Source organism: Podarcis cretensis (genome assembly GCF_951804945.1).
Source record: "Podarcis cretensis genome assembly, chromosome: 1".
Lineage (NCBI taxonomy): Eukaryota > Metazoa > Chordata > Lepidosauria > Squamata > Lacertidae > Podarcis > Podarcis cretensis.
In genome coordinates, this window is record NC_137170.1 from 107,518,209 (window position 1) to 107,539,528 (window position 21,320).

The 21,320-nt window shown below is 41.7% G+C and overlaps 1 long non-coding RNA gene across 1 annotated transcript in view; it reads right to left on the reverse strand.

The window, feature by feature from the left end:
* The window catches only part of LOC307220820, a 142,217-nt gene extending 139,995 nt beyond the window's left edge, over window positions 1-2,222 (reverse strand). Inside the window, exon 1 of the long non-coding RNA XR_013841120.1 lies at window positions 2,130-2,222. This is a non-coding gene — a long non-coding RNA (uncharacterized lncRNA). The remainder of the gene's footprint in view (window positions 1-2,129) is intronic.
* Window positions 2,223-21,320: the final 19,098 nt, after the last annotated feature.

The window sequence follows — 21,320 nt, forward strand, 5'->3', positions numbered from 1 at the left end:
AGGGCAACCAAGATTATCAAGGGGAACGGTTGAGGGAGATGGGCATATTTAGCCTGGATAAGAGGAGACAAAGAGGAGAAATGATAGCCATCTTCAGCTATCTAAAGGGCTGTCACATGGAGTAAGTTTGCACAAGTACAAAATCCTTTTAAAAAGAACAACAACAACTGAAGGGCAGAAAAACCCAACCCAATGAATATTGAACACGCTCTGTTGGCTCAGAATACTGACAGTGAGTGGGTGGGGGAGGAACCAGAAGGAGGAGCAACAGAATCCAATATCCTGAAATAAGGCATGGCTGACTGGAATACGGACTTGGAATGTTCCACGACATAACATTTTATTGCATATTCCTCAAAAAGAACCATGGGGACTGTAGTTTATCCCCCACAGAGCTAGTATTCCTAGCATCCTTAACTATAGTTCCGGGGGGGGGGGGTGTAATTTAAATATATGGTGTGTACACAGCCTTAGTCCTACATGGAAATCTGGTACAAATCCCGCAAGCTATCAGAACCCTAAATTTTATCGCAGTAAACGATGACTACAGAGTGACATGTTTCAATTGCAGCATGCATTAGCCTTTCTGAACTATGTAACACTACATGTGAATTTTGTCTGGTTCATTTTAGCAAGATCCAAATAAGTTATTGCTTGTGCAGTTTTTAAATTAGCTACATTCCCACTAGAGGTATTGCATTTGCTGTAGTTTTTGTCTCTCTCTCTCTCTCTCTCTCTCCCCCCCCCCCACCACAGAATGCCCTTGGTAATATGAATAAACTGCCTTGTTAAATGTTACTGAAATTTTTATTAGACAATATTACCAAATTAGAGTGGTATAAAATATTTCCTTTTCACTAACAAATATTTAAAGTTGTTTTAAATATGCTACTTCTATGAACATGCTATTTGAGCTAATTACATTACTGTAAATTCACCTCTTAAATAATTGCTAAACCTCAAGAAATGCTTTCAATAATTGACTGAGTTTCCATAAGGAAAAAAAATGGTGTTATTAAATCTAAATTAAATGCACATTGGAGGCACTTAACTTAAAGTGTTAAAATGCCAAACATTCTCACGCAGATAAGAGAAGTCATTGGAATTAATGGCAGTCAGAAGCCTTTTAGCCATGCCATTTATAGTTCCTCCTAGTCCCAGTCATATTTTCATTCATCTGCCAGAATTCTCATTCACAGATCAGCAAATGGCTATGGAATCTGGCCTTCGGTGCTGAAATACAGTTCCAACTTGAGTTTCCACAGGAAGGGCAAGCCTACGCATTCATCACTTTGGGCACATGGAGCAATCCATGGTAATGAATGGAGAAATCCTTGTTGCCAGTGGGAGCTCGGCACATGCTACAAGGAACTGTTGCAATTGGAGGAAATGATTCTAACATAGGTTACACCAGTTAGGAAAGAGGAAATAAGATACATTTGCAAGGCCATCTCTTCCACCCTCCACCCCCCCCCCCCAAAAAAAAACACCCTCAAAAGGGCATGCTGCAACATGATGTGTTTCTAACATTCCAGTTTTCCCCCTTCCATTTCCATAGAGGTGTGCACTGCATTAGGAAGTTGCCTAGTATATTGCATGTTGTTTAAGACTAGTCATGCTGCTTTCCTATATGTGCTGGATGCTACGCAGCCCACGTTAACCACATATATGTGCCATTGATTTCAAGGACAGATGCATATGCTTCATTAGGACATAAGACACTGCCTAATGCTGAGTCAGACCCTTGTTATACATAGACAATCATCGTCTCACAGTGGCTCCCTGTGGTCTCCTGGAGAGATCTTTCCTAGCAAGGGATGTTGTGAGCAGTGGTGCTCACACAATGCACGCTGCCCTCTGCACTCTAGAATCCCTGGAGTGAAAGGAATAGCTTGAGGAATAGCCCTAGCCTCCTGTGCCAATACCACATTCCCTCTGCCATGCCCCAAGGAAGCATCTGGGCTCTTGTGGGACAGAGGAAAGGTGAAGGGTGCTTGAGCCTTGGAGCATTTGATCACCCCCTTTCAGGGATGGGACCTCATAACATGCTATGCAGACTCTCTCTCATTGACCCAAGGCTTGTCCCTCATTTTCTCCTATTGAATTAAATGGGATATTAATGTGCTTACCTTTTGCTGGCTCATGCTGGAGAGCCAGTGTGGTGTAGTGGTTAAGAGCGGTGGACTCGTAATTTGGTGAACTGGGTTCACTTCCCCGCTCCTCCACATGCGGCTGCTGGGTGACCTTGGCTAGTCACACTTCTCTGAAGTCTTTCAGTCTCACTCACCTCACAGAGTGTTTGTTGTGGGGGAAGGAAGGGAAAGGAGATTGTTAGTCGCTTTGAGACTCCTTAAGGGGAGTGAAAGGCGGGATATCAAGTCCAAACTCCTCCTCCTCTTCATGTCATTTGTGCATTGCTTCTTCCAAACAGATCATAGCTGTAATTTGTCTTGCTGGGACTTTTGCACAGATTCCCATTACACCTTGGCCAAATTTCAGTCTACAGAGTTTCCTTTCTTCCACTGATATCTCAGTTCATGGAATTATTAGCTCACTGGCCTTCCTGTGCTCTGGCATGGCAATGTGATAATTAAAGTGAAGCAAAAGTGTTGTTCCCATTTTTACACAAATGAGTGCAGTCCAGTCCTCTGAACAATTGCTTGGAGTTGCTCCGACTGAAATCAGTTGGACCTGTGAGTAAACACACATAACTTGGATTAATGGGAATTATTCAGTCAACAGTGGAAATTCCTCATATCGGGGTCCAAGACCATGTAAAGTGTGTGGCACCACAGAGGCATGAACAAACAGTAGATAAGCAAGTGGCAACAAATAATGTCGAGAGATGCTGGGCATGAAGAGAGAGAGAGCTGTTGCTTCAACAAGGATCAGGCAGAAACTGAGATTCAAATTATGTATGCCTATTTAAATGGGTTTAAACTGTCCTAAAACCCTGGCCTACCTGATGACAAGTCAGTACGTCAAGCCCAAAATCCAAGGTCTGGGAGTCAAGTCACACCAGCAATGTCCACAAAATGCAGTCCCGGGTCAAGCCAAGTCTGGATACAGTCCACGGTCAAACCCAAAGCATAGTCCCACAGAGGCCCAGGCCACCCAAGCCGAGGCCTATCAACATGGGCAGTTGAGCAGACAGAGCACCTCAGCTCTCCTTCCCTTTTGTACTTTGTCTGCTGATTGCAGCACCTGGGCTTGATGAGGCAGGTGACCTCCACCTGTTTCAAGCCTACTCCAGCTGAGGAATTTCCTCCCAGAGCTGGCGAGCTCCACCTGGCCAGCTAGGGAGCTGGGCTGTGGGCCCTTGCCTGCCTCAGCCTTCTAGCCTCTTGCTGCTCCCTATGCCTCAGAGCCTGTCGTGTTCGTGGAGACAGGGGCCCCTCTGACTCTGATGATGGGTCTTGCTGCTCTGGCTCCTGTGCACTGATCTCCATCAAGTACTCACCCTGGGAGTACTTCCTTCCCCATCCCCAGCTTGCCCCCGGTGTGTCCCAGTCCTGGCTACACCCCTCACCAGGATCCTCTTCCTCCTCCCCATCATCCTGCCAGTTCATGATGCAAACTAAGAATGTCTGGTGTACAGGTGAACAGAATGGGAAGAATTCGCACACCTCACAACTCTGGGTAGTAGGAACCATCCTTTAAAATAAAACCAAACCTCAGTGTTTCAAGGCTAAAACAAACTTTTTACAAGTTCTGAATAGCCAATTCATTACACTCCACTTGAGGGTGAGAAATGCAACACAGTAGACACTAGAGGGAGATGTTCTTCACATATTATTGAAACGTTAAGCAGTGCTGCTCTAAAAAGCAAAATCTGAGCTAGAGGGAATCTGCAGCTCAGCTTTCACCCAGGCTTTATTATTAATAAGAAAAATTTCATTTTGCAATACAACACTGGCATGCTATGGAACTTTCTGTGCTCACATTCAGCTCTGACCTGTTCCCACAGCACAGGATGCTAATAGACAATAAACTATTATGATCACAGGTTGCTCTAGACCACACACAGTTTGTATATGACTAATATATGCAGCAGAAGGGATTGGGTACTTGAGGTGGTAAACTTGGCGGATTTCTCCATGTAGGTAGCTCTGCAGATGTCACTGCATGGTTTGATAAATAATAATCCAAGAATGGTTGCTCTGCAAAACACCCCATTGCCAGTTTCTTCTCTTTTGAAAAAGGAATGGTCATAGAGAGGTCCCACATTGACCTCCCTGGGCCACCTGGCACATGGTAGGTTCTAACAAGGTTGCAAAGCTTAAGAGAGCTCAACTAGTAAGCCTCAGAGCAGGGGCAGACAACTTGTGCAATAGCATGGGGCACTGAGCTTCAGGGGCACCTGTCTCAGGTGCATGGGCTATCGAGTCAATGATCAACTCCACAACTGAAACCAACAGCACTAACAGCTCACATGGCGCAAAATTTGCATTTGCAGATCCTACTATGCAGATTATCATATTGTATGACCCATAAAAGCCATGTGTCAAAGTCACAAAATTGGATGCAAATGCACACAAAATAAGGTATTCAGAAGTTAAATTAATGGAGAGAGGATGCCAAGGATGCTTCCTGTCTGGGGCACCTTTGGATTTCCAAAGTGTGGCTCCCTACACACAAATTCCCATGTGCACAATCTGAGGATACACAATTTCTGCTGCGCTCAAAGATGCCTATTTTGCAAAACCAACCATCAGCACTGCATTCATCCTCGTCACCCTATTTCTTACTCCTGAAAGTGATGCATCCTCAGCACGTCCGTATGTGAATCTCTGAGCCTTGAAGTCGGAATAACCTATGCCTGTGTCTCCAGACATGGGTTATTCCAGGCATAGATTGCTCCTGCAGAAGCTGCAAAAGTGTATTTTCCAAACCATTTAGGGAATTATGTTCCATAAAACCACATTTTTGTCCCACAAGGTCCCTAACAGAAGCAAAATATAATCTAGGGCAAGGATAGGGGAAGCTTTCGCCCTCCAGACGTTGCTAGACTCCCAACATCCCTGGCCATTGGTTCTCCACACTTGATCTAGGACCACAGTCAAGCACAAGGGTACTCAGCTCTATAATGGATTATAGCCTAGACCAGGGGTCAGCAAACTTTTTCAGCAGGGGGACAGTCCACTGTCCCTCAGACCTTGTGAGGGGGCGGACTATATTTTGAAGAAAAAAAGAGAAAAAAACCAAATTCCTATGCCCCACAAATAACCCAGAGATGCATTTTAAATAAAAGGGCACATTCTACTCATGTAAAAACACACTGATTCCCGGACCATCTGTGGGCCGGATTTAGAAGGTGATTGGGCCAGATCCGGCCGCCGAGCCTTAGTTTGCCTACCTATGGCCTAGACAGTTTCTCAATAAATCTGACACCCTCAATAAATCTGATGCCCACATTCCAGCCATACTCTCAAGTATATTCCTGCACACACATACAGAGGACACAGCCTCCCTTGTGCACATATATAGGACACACAGGTGATCTGTGCAGATTATCTATGGAGGAGGGTTATCACCCCCTTCTCACTCAACAAATGATCGATTTGCTTAATGGGGAGGGGACATTATGTATCCAATCAGGATGCTGGGCATTAGCATATTTTTGTAAGAACTCCTTCCCCAAATAAACCAGTGGTAGCCAACATGGTACCTTCCAGATGTTGCAGACTAAAACTCCCATCATTCAGGACCATTGGCCACACTGGCTAAGACTGTTAGTCCCAATGTGGTCTACAACATTTGGAGGTCACCACATCGGGTCCCTTTGCTCTAACCCAGTGTTTCTCAACCTGTGGGTCTCCAGATTTTGTTGGACTACAAGTCCCATCATTCCTAGCCAGCATGACCAGTGGTCAGGGAAGATGGGAGTTGTAGTCCAACAACATCTGGGGACCCACAGGTTGAGAACCGCTGCTCTAACCCAAAGTCAAATGTCACTACATGCTATGTGGAGCCATTCTGTTGGTGGGGCAGAAATTTCAAAAGCATAAGAATAGCTTGGCTCCTGCAGTTGCCACCAAGCCATTATGTATCGAATCTGAGGCTGAGTTCATGCCGTTTCAAATCTCTTCCATTGTACATTCACCTCATGCATCAGATGCTTTGCAAATATCACATTAAATTACTACAAAGATATTGTATTATAGCCGGCTGGGGGAGTTTAGAAGACAACTTTTTAATAAGATAAACCATAACTAAAAAAAAAAAAGAATTTATGAATTTCAAAATTAAATTAGAAAATGTTAACATTTCGTTTTTGTTTGTTTTCAGATCCATCACTTGTACTGCTCATGTTCAGCTAAAGCTAACAAAAGCATTGCTTGAGTCTTCCATTTTACTGTTATATAACCTCTCTGTTCATAATACCACTCCTAGTTATATGCCACCTATCAAGTAAAAACTATATCTCCTGCTTTGCTATATATAAAATGACATTTTTATTTCTGTCTTTATGTGGTATTTTCAAGCAATAGGCAATCCTCTTGCTTCCGAACAACAACGCCCTTCCTAACCATTTCATTTTTCTACTTAGGAGGAGCACCCTATAAAATATGTCACCGATCAAGCAACCCATGGCCCTCAAAATGCTGTACTCCAACTCCCATCAGTCTCAAGCCACATGGGATAATAGGAGCTGTAGTCCAACAACATCTAGAGGCTGAAAGGTTCTCCATTCTTGCATTAAAAGGGCTGCAGCAGTGTAGTGAGGCAATAAGAGGGGTGGATCTGCTACTGGTTAAAACAAAAGGCTTTAAGGACATAAAAACATAACATAAGGCAAATCGCCCTTCTTGCAATAAACTCACATAAGCTAAAAATGTCCAGGGGTCCAATATGCTTGAGGTTTCTGCTTCTTTGCCACCTGGCCTTACTTTATTTTATACACAATCACAGTGGCTCAAGAGTGTCAGCTACCACAGGTCTATGTAAGTGTCTGGATTTACTACAGTTCAAGGTTACTTTCTATATTCTTTTTTTGAAACAAGAAAATTAGTAATTGTTTTGATTTAGACCATGCAACCCTTTGCAATTATATACATATCCTTTTCCTCTTAGTATGTTTTATCATGGACTTAGTCAATCACATAGCTGCAGCCTATAGTTCTTTATTAACAATTGTTATCAACTAATTATTAATTTTATTTTTCAAACCCCTCGTTTTTATTTTATTTATTTTTCTGTACCTGCCTGTCATTATTAAAATCCACACACAGAGAGAGACATAAGGAGAGCCTACCGGATCAAGCCTGTCTAGTCAAGCATCCTGGAAATATTGGCCAACCTGCAAGAAGCCCAATTTAAAAGTGTGGCTTTCTTTACTAAGCATCCCTAAGCCCCTGAAGAACTTGCACTGCAACCCCTTTACTCTTCTCCTCTTCCTGGAAGAGAATGTGAAGGTATTGCACACATTGTGCTACATGCAGGTAATCAGAGCCATTTGGGTTACAGCAGCACACACCTTTGAGATGCTGAAGGAAAGTTTTAATCTTGCCTAAGAACTTTCATGTAGATGTCATCCGGCACTGGACACTTGGACAAGACAGACATTCAGATGTCTATGTTTACTTTTTAAAATTAATTTATTTAACATAATGATCACAAAATATAAGCAAAATATAGCAAATACACACATACATATACATTTCAGATCACACATATATAAAAAAGAACAAAAGAGAAAAGAAGAAGAAAAGAAAAAAGAAGAAGAAAAGATAGAGAGAGAAAAGAAGAAGAAAAGTTGGAAGAATTTCTTCCAAATTTATTCTACAAATATCTCAATATGAAAATATTAATAAAATTTCATTGATTGACTTCCATCGCTTACGCTTACAGATGTCTACATTTACACTGAACAGAATGGCTTGTAAAGATTGAAACAGGGATGGAGGGGAAATGGATCCAGTTCACATCTATAGGTGAACTTTTCACATGTTCTGAAACCATTTTGGGCCAACTCTCAACATTCGCACTTCTCTGAATTTTTGCAACGCATGTCTCCTGCAATGTGATGTGTACAAAAACACATATACTTGGGCAAAGTGTCCATTAAAACACATACATACAAAAGACGTATTAGGGAAAACTGCTTGGCAAAATATAAGTGTTTGCATTAGGGGAAACTGCAATCAAACCTATGTATGTTAGGCGAAGGTCATATTAAAATGCTGATGAATTATCATGAGGACTTTTAAAAGAAAAAAACACAAGCTGATGTGGAAATGTGGAGAACTGGATTTAACACTGGAAAAATTAGAAACTGAGGAAAACAAAAATGACAGATTTGCCTTGTTTGAAACAACTTTTTTTTTTAAGGGGGGCAGAATGTAGAAAGGGCTGGTGGAGTATTGTGCTGGAATCCATTCTCTGCCTCCACCCACACTTCTGCATTTGGATATTTAGGGATAACCAGAGGTGTGTATTGTGTGATCCACTGATTATCTCAAGTAACAGACACAGGTCAATCTTTTTCAGACTCAGGTTACTGCAGGAATCCCTAGGGTAATCACTCCATAAGGTACTCTTCTGCTGCCTTTTCTGTAGTTCTTAAACTCTCTTTCCACTAATTTCAGTGAGCTGTTGATTTTATATATCAGCAGCCCCTTTTTTCACACTGTTAATAATCTTAGATGCCTGCCCCTCCATATCCACCTTCTGTCATATCCATCTAGAATGTGATTAATGTTTCACTGTCCTTTCACACAGGCCTGTAGTTACATATATACATTTGAACCAAACTCTGTGAATTTCTGGTGATCATTGCTAGATGGAGCTGCAGCATAAAAAATATGGACTGAGACAGACTTCTCTCTTTTTTTTAAAAAGAAGGAAATGGAAAATTATTTTACAGAATTGCCGTCTCCACTTTCATCTAAAGCTGTCTATAAGGATTTTTATCAAAACAAATGGAAGGGATGTGAAGAAATTATTAAACACCGAATGAAAGTTTTATGATCCAGTTTATTCCCATTACTTCTTAGGCAACAACACTACTGGGCATATACCGCTTTGCAATGCAATGTTAAGAGTAGGTTCCTGGCTTAAGAAGCATGCAATTAATTTGGCATGATTATTGTACAACTATTTAGAGGATGAGCTGTGAGAGTTTGGAAATACCCCTGGGGAATAAAAACCCAGAGGCCAGAAGTATGGAAAGAGTTTTAATGAGAGAATTAAAGTAAGAACATCTTACATGGTAACTATGTAGCAGGGGTGAGAGTTTGAAGAACAGTGAATAACATAACTATATTGCTGTGATCCAAACACCTTTGCCCATGGAACTCCATGATATTGTTTGCAAAGTTAGTGACCAGGTACCATTCACAGAATTGTTTGCTTAAAAAGGACTGCATTGAACTCACTCTGAAAAGAAGAAGGTAACAAAGGTTGAAAGGTGGGTTCCACCTTGGCTACAAGATCTGGAGCTGTGGCAAGAATCACTCAAAATATTGTGATACTAGCCCATTGTTCTAGTGTAATAAGTGACAAATGACATACTGTCTCCTCTCCCGATGTAGTTCTATGTCCCGCATCTTCTGAAATATAGAACTGATAAAGCTGATGCAGAGCAGTAGAAAGAAGAGAGAAGACCATTTCTCCAATCAAACAAGAGCCAGAACTTTCACAACAACTTAAAAGTTCTACAAGGAGGTTCACCCCTATTCTAATGAACTGCCTATCTCCCACCTGTAGGTGCTTCTGGTTCTTGGGATGAGATGATGATGTCTCAATCACAACTGGGGAAGGGGTGGTTACTGGGTTGCTTCTGTTTTTGTTATGTATTTTGTGTTTTTATATTGTGATTTTATGTTATAACCTCCCTGGGATCTGTGGGTATAGGGCAGTATACTAATTTAATAAATAAAAGAAGCAAATAAAAGAAATCTGCCTCATTTCCAGCTCTGACAGATGCCACCTTAGTTCCAAGTCCTGGACCAATGGCAAGTGCCACTCCTGTGTTCTTCAGAGCCCATGCAGCCTCAAAATGTGCTGGCCTAGCCAAGTCATCAACCCACAAGCCATGAAGATATGAAGGGGACAAAATCCAAAGAGTTGCTGGGCTTTGACACCTGATCATCATTCTTCAAAAGAACCAAAAACAGCCTTAGATGAGAAAAAAGGCATCTCCCCACATGTTCAAACCCGGGGGGGGGGATGTTTCTGTTAATTTGCCCCCAATTGTGATCCAGCCAGCTGAGTTAAAGGAGCACAGCTGAAGCTCAGAAGTCTAATAAAATGACTACAGTTATCCAACACAAACTAGAACTGCAGGCAGAACCCAGAAAACCAGATCAGCATGATGAAAAGTTTGCTCAAGATCAAACTAAATATTTGTCTAATTCACTTCAAATTCAGTTCCTGTCTTTTGCTCAGCCCCCTGCAAAACTAATAAGTCTGATATCATACCCAAATGCATTGAGCTGCTGTCTTCCCACTTCTGGCATGTGTTGGATTTGTTGGCTTTGGAGATTGCATTCCCTGTGACACCCCGAAGCTTTGGAATTCCCTCCTCACCTTCATGGTATGACTTTCATCATATACTCTTGATCCTGGCCTTTGACGCTTGATTATATGTAGAATCATAGAACTGTAGAGTTGGAAGGTACCCAGAGGGTCATCCATCTAGTCCAACTCCCTGCAATGTAGGAATCCTAACCTGGGTAGGCTCGAACCAACAACCTTCTGGTTAAGAGCCAGAGGCACTGACCCACTGCACCACAGGAGGAAGATATATCTATATCTAACGATCTATACACCTTCCCTCTTCTTCTGATTCTAATTTTGTCAACTCATTTTAATATTGTATTTTATACAGTTGCACCTCAGGTTACGTTACCCTCAGGTAATATAAAACTTCAGGTTGTGAAAGCGGCCAACCCGGAAGTGTTTAGCCACACGCACATGCGCAGAAGTGGTCTACCGCCGCACGCACATGCACAGAAGCGGTCTACCACTTCTCCTCGGGTTGCGTAAACCTCGGGATCCAGCCAGACCTCCAGAACGGATCCCGTTCACAACCAGAGGTACCACTGTATTGTGGCAGCGCACCCTGCCCCTATTCAAAATGGGTGTGTCCTCACTGTGCTAATGGGAAAGGCCATCTTGACTACTTGACTACAACCCAAAATTGAAACCCTTCAGGAAAGAAGCTATTAGTGGCTACTAACCATGATGGTTATATTCTGTTGGAGGAAGTATGCTTATGAATGCCAGAAAATACAGGAAGGGAGTTGTGTTCATGTGCTCAAGTCCTCCCTGCAGGCTTCTCAGAGGCTTCTGTTTGGCCACTGTGAGAACAGTAGGCTGGACTAGATGGGCCACTGGCCTTGCCAAGGAGGCCCTTCTGAAGTCCTTTGTAAATGGGTAAGCGATAGGGGTCGAATCTAGTCAAACAGATGTTTCCAAATCATAGTCCCAACAATAGGGGAAGCTACTGGGCCTTGACTTGCAAAATGGCCACTCTGATCCAATCTCAATTTGGACCCAGGGCAAATCAAGTTCAAATTAAGTCACTTGATGTGAGCCTATTCTGAATGGATCCCAGAAATGCCCATCTATTACCAGAATGAGGTTGCATCTAGACTTGTCAGTATTTTCCAACAACAACAACAACCCTGCCCATCTGACTGGGATTGCCCCAGCCACTCTGTGTGGCTTCCGACAAATATAAAAGCATAATAAATATTCTGCAGGAGGGATCAAGTGTGTACTGGAAATTTAGCAGATTAAAGCGCTCTGTCAACCTGGCACGACAAATCTCTTATTTGTTTATTCCTTCATTTTAAATTTACTTTTCGCAGTTAGTAAAGTGACATGGAAATGCATTGAAAAGTGTAGATGAACAAAAGGGAAGATGTATAACCACCACATGAGCAAATCCTGATGAACAGTCATTGCCATACAACCTCACCATAAACCAATCAGAATGAGTGCTCAAGAAAGACAGAACATAGTCTAGCACCTATGTAAGCTTTGTGCAATCAAATCAAGACAACTTCTCCATAAACAGGTCATCTGGAAGAGCCCGTATCGAGTCAATCCAAGTCATTTTAACTGGGAAGGTAGGCCCTTGACCTTCTCAGCAGCTTCCCAGGAAGAAAGAAGCATTCTTGCTGCCAAAGGCAAAGCACATAAACCACAAAAAGAAGCAGGGAATATTTCCCATTTGCAATTGGTATGCATTTAAAGAAAAACAATTTAATTGTTAATTGCCTTTTAAATATATTTATGCACATTAATGTGTCTCCTAAATCCTGTTCTGTTTCACTAAAGATACAAGTGCAATAACATTCAAGTCGAAGCACTTCACATTTATATATCTGTACTTCGTAAATAATGCTGACACCTTACTAAGATGCCGGATGCTGTCACCAGAAATAACAGCTTTCAAATTTTTTTTTTGTTGTAACTGAAACAATGTCCAAATTTAAAGTGTTTATTTTAATACAGTGTTGGATACATTTAAAAGGCTGCAAATCCAACAGTCATTCCACCTTCCTGCTCACAATGCCACATCATCCATGGTTTAGTGGAGTTGAAGGCACATCTACAGGATGATAAGAGCCAATGGTGCAGCCCTTTTCTTCCTCAACAGAACTCAAGCCCAGAATATACTCAGAGGCATAGATGTTGAAAGCAGGTTCCAGGACTATAATCTGACAGGAGGAAAGGTAAAAGGTTTGCAGTGCTATAAACGGGGAAATGCCAAGATCATATGGCTCCATGATCTGGTACCATAATGCACAATTCATTCTGTCTTTAGTCGGGATATCTTCAGAGCTGAGATTATGTATAAACATCTGCCCCCACCCTTCATGGTCAAAATTTGGATTTAACCAATATATTCTCAGGAAACAAGACAACAGCCAAGAAACATGCCATTATGCAAAAGATAGACTAATTTTGACATTGCATGAAGCTTTCAAAGCTGTACAAAGAGAGCCCACCGCAATCATTTTCTCCCCTTAAATGCACTTTGAAAAACAAGGCCATTCTTCTGCACAAACTTGCTTTTGTTCAGGTTCCTTTATTGACGCACGTTCAAAATTACAACGGATAGCTTTGCTTCACAATATACAAAGGACAATGCTTTGTAAATACTGGAAAACTGGTGGTTTTTAAGAATAGGAGCCCATTACAAATGGCACACTAGCTCTGCCTCCCACCCCACCCCCAGTCACTGTACTTCTCAACTTCTAATTCGTGGGAAGCAGCTGTCCACAGCTGGGAGCCTTTTATATTTGTAGAGGCTCCCTGTGCCTTTTAGAACCTAGATTCTGTGGGGTTCGAAAGGCACAGGGAGCCTCCATGAATATAAATGGTTCCCCCCTACAGACAGTTGCTTTCCACAAGTGGGAAGGCGGGGAAAATAAACAGCAACAGGAAAAGCCAGAATTAAGGTGGTTGTCCCTGCTGCTTGCCCCTCTCTCTCTCTCTTTCTCTCTCTCTCTCTCTCTCTCTCTCTCTCTCTCTCTCTCTCTCACGTTTACAGAGCCCTCTTTGCAATGCCTGAAGAAGTTGGGGAATAGTAGATACTGCAGATTAACAAAAGGGAAACAGAAAGGTTTCCTCCTCTGTTGTTTCCTACAAAACTACTAAACCTTTGGGTGGGCAGAAATAAGAGTTTCCAGTTCCTAACTATAAATCCACATCTCATTATAAATTACATTTCTATCCCACATTTCCTCTGTGAATCTCATGATGATTAGATATGTTCTTCTCACACACTCCCCAATTTTATCCTCAAAACAATGCTATACAGATGAGGCCCACAGTTTTGACTGAATGGGGATTCAAACTTGGGTCTCCCATGTCCTAAACTGGCACCTTAACCACCACACCATGCTGGATCTCACATCTTACTTGACTACTAGGCCCTCTTTGTCAAATAAAAGGTGGTCCTTTCCCCAAACCCCAAGGAGTCAGGTGTCTACCGTACATGCCCAACATGGTAGGAGAGGATATGGGAGGATATCCCATTGCTTGAACCTGCATTGGTCTCCCACTTCTCCCCAAGCTCAATGCAACTGTTCCCAAGTGTTATTTATGGCTTAGAAAATGGCTAATAGCTAGGCCAACTTAAAGGAGGGAGGAGGAACAGGAACCTGGGGAGATCTTTCAAATGAGAGTAGGGCCTGGGAAATGTGCTGAGTTGCCCCTGGTGCTCTTCCTTCAGCTGCCGTCCCCCCACTGGTCCTTCAGGAATTGTCTGAATGCTCAAAGGCCTAAAAGGGAAAAGGGAAAGGACCCCTGTACCTGCTCAAAGGCCTATCTATCACTAACAGAGAATTCTTGGCAAATATTCTGAGAGGAGGCTATCCCCCCCAGCTTCTCTCAAGTCCTGCATGTTCAGGTTTCAGGCCAGGTCCAGCAAGGTGCAATGCAGGGGGCACTATTCCCTTGCAGGATTTAACAATCAACACAAATGCCAAGAATATGCAGGTACCCTGCTTTTAATAGTAGGAATTAACTAACCCGGTGAAATAAGCATCCCAATCATGGTGTCCCAGTGACACTCCCCTTAACATGGAAAGAGAACTAGCGATTATGGATGAAATATTATGTAAGAAAAGGAATTTTAAATAAATGTAAGTGGCAGAAAAGTTGTTGGATTTTTTTTTTAAGAACTCTAAGGCTAACCACAGCCCTTAGCCACTTTCAGGTAATTAAAATTAAAAACAACATCAAACATTAAAAGCTGTCTGAAACAGGGATGCCTTCAGATGCCTACAAAAAGTTTAGAGGCCAATTACCAAATGTTAGGGTCAACACCAGGGAATTGCTACCATAATCATTACCTGCTTGAGATCATTCAAGGGCTACGTGGCTGGACATTTCTGGAGGTTGGGAAAAAGTATTGTTTCAGTGGACCTTAGCCTGATCCAGCAAATCAGTTCTTTCTTGAGTGAACTGTGCTTTCTTTCCCCATAATCTGTTCCACAATATGCTGTGCTTTTGCCTTCCAGAAAGCATCCCCCCTCACCCACCGAATGCAAGTTCCAGAATGCAAGTTTGTGATCTACTCTTTCCTTTTATGCTTTTCCAGGTTCATCCCCCAGACATAAAACAGAGGGAAAGTTCTTGACAGTGCTCCCATCTTACACATTTCTCCTCAGAAGTAACTCCCACCAAGTTCACTGAAACTTGATTGCTGGCAAGTGTGCAGGACTGTAACATAACAGTGCAATTCCCATCATGTCTGCTCGCAGGCAAACCCTGTTGAATTCAGTGAGGCTTACTCCCAGGGAAGTGGAGTTCAGCCTAAATCACATTTTGGTTGTGTGAGGGATAAATATACAAAAGGTAGCCGGATAGGCCCTTTAAAGATCCATGTTTCATTAAGAACGAAGTTCAGGCTCCCTGCTTTTCAAAGGAAACAGGGAATTATCATTATCAAGTCGAATTATAATCCTCAAGTAATAATCCCAAGCAAATGTATGGGAAGTTTCTCAGCCTGTGTGTCCGGACTACAATACTCAGCAATCGCAAAAGCCTGCTCTTTACAACACAAGCCTGTTTGCTTGCAAAGTTGCTCTGCCGAACACACAGTGATGAGGAACAGCTACATGGGGGCAATGGCCACTGTGACTAAAACGACCTGCTTCCTTTTTCATGGCACGGAATTGTTAGCCACACTGTGAAAATTGAAAACACAGAAGGGCAGAACCGAAGGCCATGTTTTCCTAGAGAGACCTGTGCAGTGTGTCCTCTCTCCCTTCTTCTTTTTCTTCTTCTTCTTCTTTTTTTTTTGGTCAAGAAATAATCACACAAATAAGAACCCATCTGAGGTGGAACTGTTTTGAAAGCTATACTGAATAAACAGATCTTAGACGTCTCTTCTGTAATCTTAGCTCTGAGGCTAATGGAGACTCTCAGTGGGTGTTTTATCTTATGCATACAAAAGGTTTTCCTTTCTGTCAGAAAACCGGTTCGGTTTTTTTCACGTTTGTTTGCTTTGCATTCTAGATGCTACAGCTGATTAATCATAAAAAAATATTTTTTAAAAAGGAGAAGAGCTTTATAAGCCGTGAAGCACCTTAGCATCCACCTCCTAGCTGATGGAATTAAATAATAATAATAATAATAATAATAATAATAATAATAATAATAATAGTATTTTCCCCTCTGCCTGTCTTTCTTTTAGATTGCAATCACTAGATGGCATTGTTACTCTGAAATATAATGTGAGTAACAGTGCAGCCAAATGAGATAGTTAAATTAGCAGACAATTATCCTTGTTCCGCTCCTCCTTTCATGTGATGAAACTGGTTACTTATAGCCTGCAGGATAAATTCTATAGGGTGCCTGACTCAGTCAAGGCTATATCTTCACAGGCTCTCCCTTCCCAGATTTCACCTCAATCTGTCATACAGATTTGACACTGCATCGTTCCAACAGTACTCAGAAATGACATGTATATAATGTGGAATATTGTGCACATTTACAGCCAGAATTTTTTTCCTCCCTTAAAACATTGCTTGCTAGATTCTGGTGATCATCAGCCTGAAAGGCCGGATTGGGGGAGAAGCAAGGGAACCCTAAAAACAGAGCGTTCTTTTCTCTCCATATATCAGAGGCCTTCTGACATCCAAACTTTTTAGAATACGCTAGATAAAGCTAATCTCATTTCCTCTTGTTAGAAATGTACATAGTCCCCATAATTTAAACCTTAGGGAGGCCATAATTAATGCATAATATTTTTATGACTTGCTTTCCATTAACACTTCACAGTACAAATCAGGTTGACAACCCAATCCTAAACACATTACTTGGAAGCTTCCCATTTATTTCAGAAAGATGTACTCCCAAATAGAGTGTTTAGGACTGGAATATAAAAGGCATTTCTATAATTTAAAAGGCTCTTCCACGGGATTATTTTTAAAGAGCTACATGGTCAATTGAATAATTCCCTTTCTTGCAGGAATTAAATAGAGTGCCCTCATTTTGTTTTTTCACTTTAACCATTTCCCCCTCTCTTGAAGAAACCCAAACACATATATTTGTTTTGCAAGGTGAGTGCGGGGAGCGGGGAACCTGCTTTTAAATGCAGGAAGTTTGAAATATGTTGGTTGCAGACAAGTGTGTTGATATTTCTATACTCCACTCAGGAACATAGGTTTGTGGCTTGTCGTCCCCCACCGCTCAGATGTGTGTGTGTGTGTGTGTGTGTGTGTGTGTGTGTGTATATATATAAGGGGGAGGGGAACAATTGTGTGCACACATTGCTTATGTAGACAGACACAGGTGGCAAACATACTTTCAATAATTACAAATTATCACTGTACAATGTTTTGCATTTAGTGAGATTTCAAAGCCCGTTATTTTGGCACACGAATGAATATTGCAGCTACAGTACAATCTTCTGGCAAGATCGCCTGCTTTTATTTCTCCCCCCCCCCCCCGCTTTATTCTCTCTCTCTCTCTCCCCCCCCCCCAACACTTCTTCTCTTTTCCCCTCGTTTGGAAGCTTCTCACTTTGATTTCTTTAGACCTCACCATATGAAGCTTTCCTCGCAACTTAAGTTTAAATCCATATTTTTGAATGGGGGAAAAAAAACTGAGGAGAGGGGAGGTACCATAAATTATGTTGGATCTGAGGTGTAAGAAGGTGAGATGCTCAAAGAGTTAATCCTTTTGAATAAACTTTCCACCGATGAGGTGCTGTAGATACATCTTGTTCCTCACACAAAGGCAAACAGGTTACAAATGTGACTTCAAGCTTCGTTCACTGCAGTCTTAAATGTACGTCACGAGGACAAAATTCAGCAGCAATTTCAGCTTCACTTACACTAGATATGTCACCATATGGGATGTGTGTGTGTGTGTAGATATACAGATATATAGATATTTTCCGAGGCAAGAATTTCTAGACACAGTTTGAAATGGGGGAGGAGAGTGATTAGAAGGAGAGAGAAAAGGCAACCACAGATACTTCTAATGTTTAGTAATCCTTGAAACTCATATATAAACACACAGACACCCTTTTGAGATGGAATTTTAGTTTCCATGTTACACCAAAGCAGATGACTAAAATAAGATTTACAAACTCCTGGCAAAGATTACCATTGTTTAGGGAAGTTGTGGAGACACAGGTGAATTATAAATTTCAGTGATTTGTTTATTTTTATTTTTTATTTTTATTTATTTTTTATCACATTGAGCAGAAAACAGACCAATGTAGTCACACAAAAGCTTATCATTGCAAAGGAGTGAGTCCCATTTAAAAACAATCAGTGGAAAAAATAATCAGCTGAAATCAGTTTGTACATCATCATTTCCGTCAGCATGCCTCAGATTTTGAGTGGAAATAAATAGCATATATAATATCAATCAGCAGGTGAGAATTTGTGGCCAGATAACTTTTAACATTTTAGCTACCTTCATTATTTTGTTTTGTTTTTGCATAAGAGAGGCACACAAAACCCAAAATTAAAGATGACTAATTTCCCAGATGTGTTTGGATATTGCCAATTTGGATTGTTTTATAGTATTATAGCAGGATGGGGGAGTCCACGTGTTTGTTTGGGGTTTTTAATCAAGGGCATCAAGAATGCAGAAAATCAAAATTTACTATTGATGTACTTAAAAAAAAAAATGTCTCACAGTAGTGAAACCGTATTAAAAGGTAGTTTTCAGTCTCCCTCTCTGTACACTCACAAATTAGAACTGAACAGTAAATAAGCAACATAAATAGATTTTATTAATCTGCTAAACTCTTAAGAAGCATCAGCTAATTTCTCTCCTTTGAAGTGTACATTGTGAAGCAGCCTCCAGATATATGCAATGAATACATATGTATGCATGTATTCTATATATATATATGTGTGTGTGCACATATATATACAGAATATATACACACATAGATGGAAGCTGCTTCTCAATGTACAGTTTAGGAATATCAACCAATCGATACTTCTTAGAGTTTAGTATTCGAAACAACAATGCCTGTTCATGTTATTTACTTCCCAGTTTTCATTCTATTAAGCATTTTTTATGTGTACCAAAACCTTCACAGCGTTGCCTGCAAACTTTATTCATGATTTTCGCCAGAGTTTTCATTCGGCGAAATCATTCTTCATTCTCCCCAATGTATTCTCTCCCCACTCCCCATTCGCTCAATCCTTGCAGGAAAACAAGAGGATTGGCAAAGTCAAATTTTGGGCGATACAGTGGGGCAAATAACTAACTAACAAATAACCCTCCCAGTTTGGATAAAGCAGGTGGACAGTTTGTATGACAGTCCTTTTGATTTGTACATGCTTTGGGTTCAGATTAAGATTCCCCGAAACAGCATGCTCAATTCTGTAAATGGAGGAGGCGTGTGGCGGTGGGGGGGGGGAGTGAGGAGGATCTGTGCATTATTTATTTATGGCTGTTCATGTCTATAGCACAAATTAATCACCTCTGATACTGCCAACGTAACCAAGCTGCAGCTCTTACTGGAGACTCATCAGACTTGCTCCATTAAATACTACATACCGCAAATCAAAGTTTTCATCGCTTGAGTCAAAGGCACAACAACATATTTTAGTGTCACTTTTGTTAATCTTAACATAGCTCCTTATAAGCCCTGCTTTTGTGCACTCTTCCTCCTTCTGTTTTGTTTGGAGGGGTGTGTGTGTGTGTTTCTGTAATTTTTCCTTCTTTTCCTTTTTTTTGGGGGGGGGGAAGGCTTGTCACAGCGCATATCAGTAAGGAAAATCTCAGTAATGACAGATTGACTAATCCTCAGTGAAGTGATGCTACAGCACTTTCAAATGTCTCTCTACATATGTTGCTTGTGCCCCTACTGTAAACATATTACATGAAAGTCAATCCTATTCAAATCAGTGAGAGTAAAAAAAAATATATCTCCCTCAGCACCTGGGTGCACGAACACACAGCCCTCCTGGATTCATCCCCCTCCCTCAATGTGGGAAAGGGGGTGCTCAGTAGGTGGGTGGAAACCCATACTGAGCATCAATGGGTAAGTGTGGTGCACTTCCTTTGCTCTAAAACTATGTACAGATTTGGGTCTGTCCACATGTTTTTCGTCTAATTGACATTGCAATCCTATGCATGTTTACTCAGAAGTAAGTCCCTCTGTGTTCAGTGGGGCTTATTTCCTAGCAAGTGTGTTTAGGATTGCAGCCAAATCCTTTAATAATTTGCCTGGCTTTTGCTTCTGTCCTTTGCAAAGTGTCTGTGACGAGCCACAGCTCTTCTGACTATTTCATTCCCGTTTGCTTGAGGAGATTTTCATTCAGAAAGTTGGTGGTCACCCTTAAAAAAGCACACCATTCTCTTCTGTTTTAAACCTGGACCACATTTTCAAACAAAAACAAGACGAAGACCAAGGAAGGGTATCTTGATAGCTTATTCCATAGTTGGGCCGCTTTCCGCCTTTAAAAAGAGGAATAAATAAATCCTTCAGAGGGTTGTAAAAGAAACAGACAGACATGCTTTCAAGGAAGCACAGTATTCTACAACATTGCTTTTTCTATTTATAAAGGCTGCTATTTTTAGAATGGAATAATTTTGTGTGTGTGCGGAGGGGCAAGAGATGCTATGTGAAGGAGCTGTTTCCAGGTTCAAAAGCCTATTTACATACTACAGCATGGTTCTCGTTTGCAACTGGCGTGGAACAACACTTTTGCCAGCATAATGTCAAGTGGGGTTATACGGGGTTACACTGCATCACTAGACACAGCAGACGTAGCAGCTGTAAAATGGCAACGAGAAGAATCCAACTAGATATGCCTGTCCTTCAACTACAACAGCTTGAAAACATTCTCTTTATTGTCTCAACAGAGCCTAGGGCTTGCCGATCAGAAGGTCGGTGGTTCAAATCCCTGTGAAGGGGTGAGCTCCCGTTGCTCTGTCCCAGCTCCTGCTAACCTCGCAGTTCGAAAGCATGAAGTGCAAGTAGATAAATAGGTACCGCTCCAGCGGGAAGGAAAATGGCGTTTCTGTGCGCCGTGTGGCCCAGGTGGAAGAGTGGGGCAAAAGAAAAAGAACCATCAGAGTATTTATTTGTGAAAAATATTCAAATATGCGCCATACGGGAAAGTAAACAAACTCCACCCACCCCCAAGACATTAACAGTCCACTGGTGGTCATCTGTACACGTTACTGAATCCCAATGATACATTGGCACAAAGACCAATATCTTCCACCGGCAGTAATCTTTATTGATTGAATAGATAGAGCTCCTGGAGACAGGGGCGTAGCAAGGGCAGTTAGTAGGTGCGGCCCGCCCCGGGTGTCCCCACTGAGGGGGGTGACAAAATGGCAGGCGGCACTCACTGTAGGGCCTGCTGCACACC